We start from the raw sequence: 5,580 nt of genomic DNA, 5'->3' as shown, positions 1-5,580 counted from the left end.
TTTTTTATTTTTCAGGAAAGGAAATGACACAGTAAGTGTCTCGCATATCTCGGTGAAATGTTTTTTTTAGGTCAAAGTAACTGTCTCGCATATCTCAGTGTACACCTGAACCGCGCCGTATGGGAAGGGAGGAAGGTAGGAGTGAAAGAAGAAAGAGAGAAAGAAGTGACGTAGTGGAGGTCTCCGCGATACCAGGGAATAGAAGGGAACGAGGCTGCGCACACAGCCACCGGAGCATCTCTCCCCGGAGTTTCACTGAATTCCCAGACTCTGTCGGGACTCCTGTACCGAATCCACTTACGACTTATGTGGATATCAAAGCGTATCTGTGCCTAAGTAGTCAGATGTTCGCAGAGCCTGCTAAAGGCCTGGATATAACTGAGGAACGCCACCCCAGAAGGCTGCCAATGGGGTCATTTCTAAGCACCACACGCCTTGACGTGGAGGTGGCGAAAAGCAATGCGGAAAGAAAAGACTTCGAAGAAAAGCTCAGGGAAGAGCAACAGCTACGGTAGCACTACATTCGATAGGTTGGGGCAACCAAAAGGAAATAAAAATAATAAGCCCCTGCCTGCACCACATACGTGCAACAGGCTTAACCCAATTTGAAAATAAAAGAATAGGCCCGTAGGCAAATTGTACTTTCGCCACCCGTGGGTGGAATACAATAAAAGGGAGAAAAGCTACTGCAGCGACCCACAGCCGGGGGAGCGCCACAGGAGGGGCTCTCACAACCACAAAATACGACAAGAGATGACTTAGACCATGTGGCAGTAGAGAATGGTGGAATGCCGGGAGAACACCCAGCAGTACGACCCCCTGTCGAGGACACTGAGGGTTTCAAAGTGGCAGAAAACCATAAGAAGCTAAAGTGGAGGGGTGTTGTGAACGTGAATTTCCAACACCGGAACGCTCCCAAGGATGGCGTCCAGGCCTGCGTCTCAACGAGCCTGCGCGTCGTCTTCGTGGAGAGTGTTGTGCGTTCGGGCCAGACAGCTACCGGGACGCTACCAGTGATCGCGTTCAAGCCTTCCAGGCCAATCAGCCACCAGGACGCTCCTGACTGGACGAACAGGGGCGGGAGTCTGTGCCGACTCTATTTAAGGGCTCCCGTCTCCTTTGTCTGTGTCATTTCCTGTTGTGTAACATCGTGCCATGTAGCATGCTTTTCGCTGCTTGTAATTATGTGAATACATTTACCTTTTTCATGTTGCTTCAAATCAGTACCCCGTCTCGTCATTGCTGCGGTTGGTCGGCGACAGCGGACCCGCGTCCCGACGACAACTGAGAACCCGCGTCTCAACAGGAGACAGAGCTTGCAAAACAGTTGCAATCAGCACCCCCAAACCTCATTACCAACAGCCAGGAGCAGCAACAGAGAGCCCCAGAGAGCTACCAACAAGAAAGCGGCATGATTTCATACATGGAGATGGTAGTGGCTACCAACTGAAGCACACAGTCCTCCGGGTGGTCCATTGGAACCGACTTGTGCAAGTCAGAGCTGGGGAAAAAAAAGACTATGCTTCTGGAGGTGGGAAAGGCTGCCAGTGTGGCAGCAGGCCTATGAGACACACCGGAGGCCATAGTAATTATTCATGCAGGAATCAACAACATGCACGAGGACGAGACACCGACTAACTCGGTTGAACAGCTCCAAACCCATCTGCTGACATGACGGGAGCGAGCCACTCCACATCGTTTCCTGGTTTGCGAAATATCAGCCGCGATAGCTTCAACCGAGGTCACCCACAAGCGCTGTAAGCAGTGGAATGAGGGCATGAAGTGTGTCTGTGGTGATAGGACCATGAGTGGAGTTTGTGAAAACACATTGGACCCTAGATAGTGAACTGCAGGACATGCAGTGCATCGAGAATGCCACAGAGATGCTGGGAGAATGACTGGCGTGACGACTGTGTGCTTTTTTAGAGGTACACCCACTCACAGACACCCAAAAATGGCATGGCAGCAACCTAAAGAAGGAAGCCATGAAAGCACTTGGAGAGGTTTTCCTGAAGGAACACCACTTCGAACATGACTTCGACCATGGAAGCAACCACAGAGCAGCGCTACATTGAAACATGCACAGCAAGAGAGGGGGCACAGAGCATGTGGGTGGAGAAAAGAGAAGAAACAGAGTAGAGACAGTTAACAAAGAGCAGAGTAGCAAAACAGTGCAGCAGCCGCAAGCCAGGCCAAGGAAACCGGCGAAGCAGAAAACGAGGCAGAAAGAAACAGGTGTTGTTCTACCTAAACCTCCATGGTGGCGAAAGAGCGCAATAATGGAAGGAGTTCTCTCACATCCTGGAAGCAGATGTTATGCCTTCCTGCTTTGTGGGAACCAACTTACGCGATGCAGAAGTGCCACCCCCCTGAAAAGCTGTTTAGGAGGGCCTAAACAGTCTTGCAGCTAAGCGGAAAGGTGGAGTCCTGGGTGTCCTCTACAGAACAGATTTGGTGTGGGACAGGGTACACGAGACCTGTGCAGAGCACATGTGGCTGGGCTGCTTAGAAAGATAGAGAGGCACGTTGCAAATGGCCGTAAGTGTGGTTTATTTGTGGACAGGAAAAAAATGCATTGCGGAAAGACACAGAAATCTTGGCCTGCACGGAGAGGGATATAGCGACTTGGAATCTCACAACTCTCCTGGAGGGGGACTTTAATGCCCATATTGATTAGCTCGACACTGAAACAGACAAAATGGGCACACTGTTTTTGGAATGGGCTGAAAGATTTGAACTAGTGTTAGTGAACACTACAGAGAAATGCAAGAGGAAAGAAATATGGGCTGTATGAGATAAGTCGTCCTGTACTGACGATTTCCTTACGTCATTCCCCATCTTTACTCAGCTTACTGAGCTGCAGATAGACTCCACAGGCCAGGACAGCATTCGCAGTGACCACCGCAGTCTCAGGCTGGTTTTTTGGACCTTCCCTTCCCACCCCTCATCTTTTAGTTCAAAACCTAGTCCCCATGCTGTGCTGGACTGGGTTATTGAGAAAGTGTCAGAAAAGATGGAGGAGGAGGTACAACAAGTGAAAATTGACACATATGAGGATTTCGAACATTGGCACCGGAACATGCTCGCAAACCAAATTCCAGCTTGGAGCTCGCCACAAAATAGGAAAAGGAAAGCTTGGTGGGACAGAGAGGTTCCCCAGGAATTGGCGGTAGGTAAGCAGGCCTGCAGAGAGCACCGTTATGCTTTGCAGGGAGAAGCAGGTGAAGTGGATGTCTGCAGACTGTGGATGGAGTATCAACTAGCAAAAAACATCGCCATGCTAGTACAAAAAAAAGTGTGGACAGTAAATAGGAAACTCCTCAGAGAACTTGAAACTGCTGGGAAAACCCTCAGAACCGCACATCACCATCAGAATCTGCCAAGTTAATTAAATAAGGCATCCACTGATCTACTGGGGAAAAGTATGAAGGAGCAGCTGCTTTTATGGCATGTAAACTGCGTTCACGGGCCCAAACAACCCAGGAAGAGCGTACATCATTATTACAGGTAGCGCCCCCCTGTGACACAGTCACTATAGGGGAGCTGGAGCGAGCCATCAAACACTTGACAGGGAAGACAGCGGCTAGTCTGGATGGTATCCCTCCGGTACTGTTAAAGCGAGTGGGAAAAGGAACACGGCAGCTCATGCTGGAAGCCCTAAATGATGTGCAGTCAGAGAAAGTGCCTGCAAGCTGAAGATGCTCCCGGATCTGGCTCATCTGGAAAAAGGGGAGTGACAAATGGTTTCCAGAGAGTTACCGCCTCATCACACTGACATCTGCCGTGTACAGGCTGCTCAGCTATGGTCTACGGACACTCCTGCAGAGCTAGACAGAGGAACGTAAAAAACCGTAGCGCAAAGAGACGAGGAAACAGAAACAACGACAACACACGGCGCTATTGCGCTACGGTTTTTACGTTTCGAATATGAACCAACAAGCCCAAGCATATACCCTTCTAGACAGGGTACACAGTTCCTGGGAGAGCTCCAGAATGGTTTCTGCAGAAACCGCTGTCTGGAAGACAACCTTCATGTGATCACTCAGGTGATAGAAAGTGCGGCAAAGGAAAAACGCCATCTACCTCTTGCTTTTCTACACATCGCACAGGCACACGAGTCCGTGGAACATGCAGGGCTTTAGGCTCTCCTCCAGTGCCTGGGCATACCAGGAGAGCTCCTGCGGCTGGTGCAGGCCCTCTAAGTGGACACCTAGACCATCATTCATTGAAGAAATGAGCTCACCAACCGAGTGGAGGTGTCCAGGAGACTGCGCCAAGGCTGTCTGATGTCCCCACTTCTTTTCTTGAAGTATGTGTGCAGGATAGAAAGGAGACTGACAGAAAGTGGGCTGGGTTTTGATCTCAGCCACATCGAGGGAAGCATCCATGTAATGCAACATCTGCCAGCTCTCTTCTATGCAGACAACATTGTCCTGCTGATGAAAGGCTCAGAGGAGCTCCAGTCTTTGCTGTACCTATGTGCAGAAGACGGAACTGTGCAGGGGCTGGGTTTCAAAGCAAAGAAATCGTTGGCCCTGCTCCTCCCCAATGATTATTTTTCATTTTTAGAAACATCAAAGGCAAAAACTGCATGCATTGAAATAATTATCTCTTTGGTGCATCAGTGTTTCACACACCAATTTTCATCTTGATTATTCTTGATTACTGCGGTGTACAATTCGTGGAAATCCTTGCTTAAGTCATTCAACGTGACACCAGCACTTTGCACTCTTTAAGTGCTGGTTGGGCCTCCGTGAAGAGTGTAGCTCTGCAAAACCTGTGCTATTATTGCTCTTATTATTAGTATTGTGTGGTGAATTCTACATGGTGTATTATTTTCAGCTGTTCGCTGGTTTATGGAAACTTTTTTGGCTTGCTGAAGAGAACAATGTGATTTCTTGTGGTTCCTCACAAATGAGTAACCTTATTTCTTTGAGCACATAGCATTACTGACTCTGTCAAAGCAGTATTCTTTCCTTTGTGCATTCAGCCTGCACTCTGACATCTTCCATTCTGTTTTCAGCCATTTTTAAAAAGAGGCAATGTTTATCTGTATGGGATTACTGCGACAAAGTATTTTTAGTTTATTCACAGTACTGAATGCTGTTCTGCTCCTCTGTATTTCATCATGTATGGATTGCAATTCACGACGGTGGCATTGACCTTCATATAACTTTCATTTGATTTGATTTATGGGGTTTAACATCCCAATGCGACTCAGGATATGAGAGGTGCCGTAGTGAAGGCCTCAGGAAATTTCGACCACCTGCTGTTTAACATACGCTGACATCGCACAGTATACGGGCCTTAATAATTTAGCCTCGATCGAAACTACACCTCCATGGCCAGGATCAAACCCGCGTTTTTTGGGTCACCAGCTGAGCACCACAACTGAGCCACTGCGGCGGCTTTTGAGCCAGAATTTTTTTTTTATTACAATGTGAAGCTGTTTGAAAAATATTGCTTGCCCAACATCTCTGCAGGACGCAACGCTCTATTGATGCTGCACTGTTGAACAAGGCAGCTCCAGTTTTACCGTATTCGCTGACCTGAGCTGTTTTTTTTTAGTTTTGCCCAGTT

The sequence above is a fragment of the Amblyomma mixtum genome, chromosome 3 (assembly GCF_055824585.1).
Source record: "Amblyomma mixtum isolate Tamu chromosome 3, ASM5582458v1, whole genome shotgun sequence".
NCBI classification, from domain to species: Eukaryota; Metazoa; Arthropoda; class Arachnida; order Ixodida; family Ixodidae; genus Amblyomma; species Amblyomma mixtum.
The sequence above is the reverse complement of the archived record's forward strand: the minus strand, read 5'-3'. Positions refer to the sequence as shown.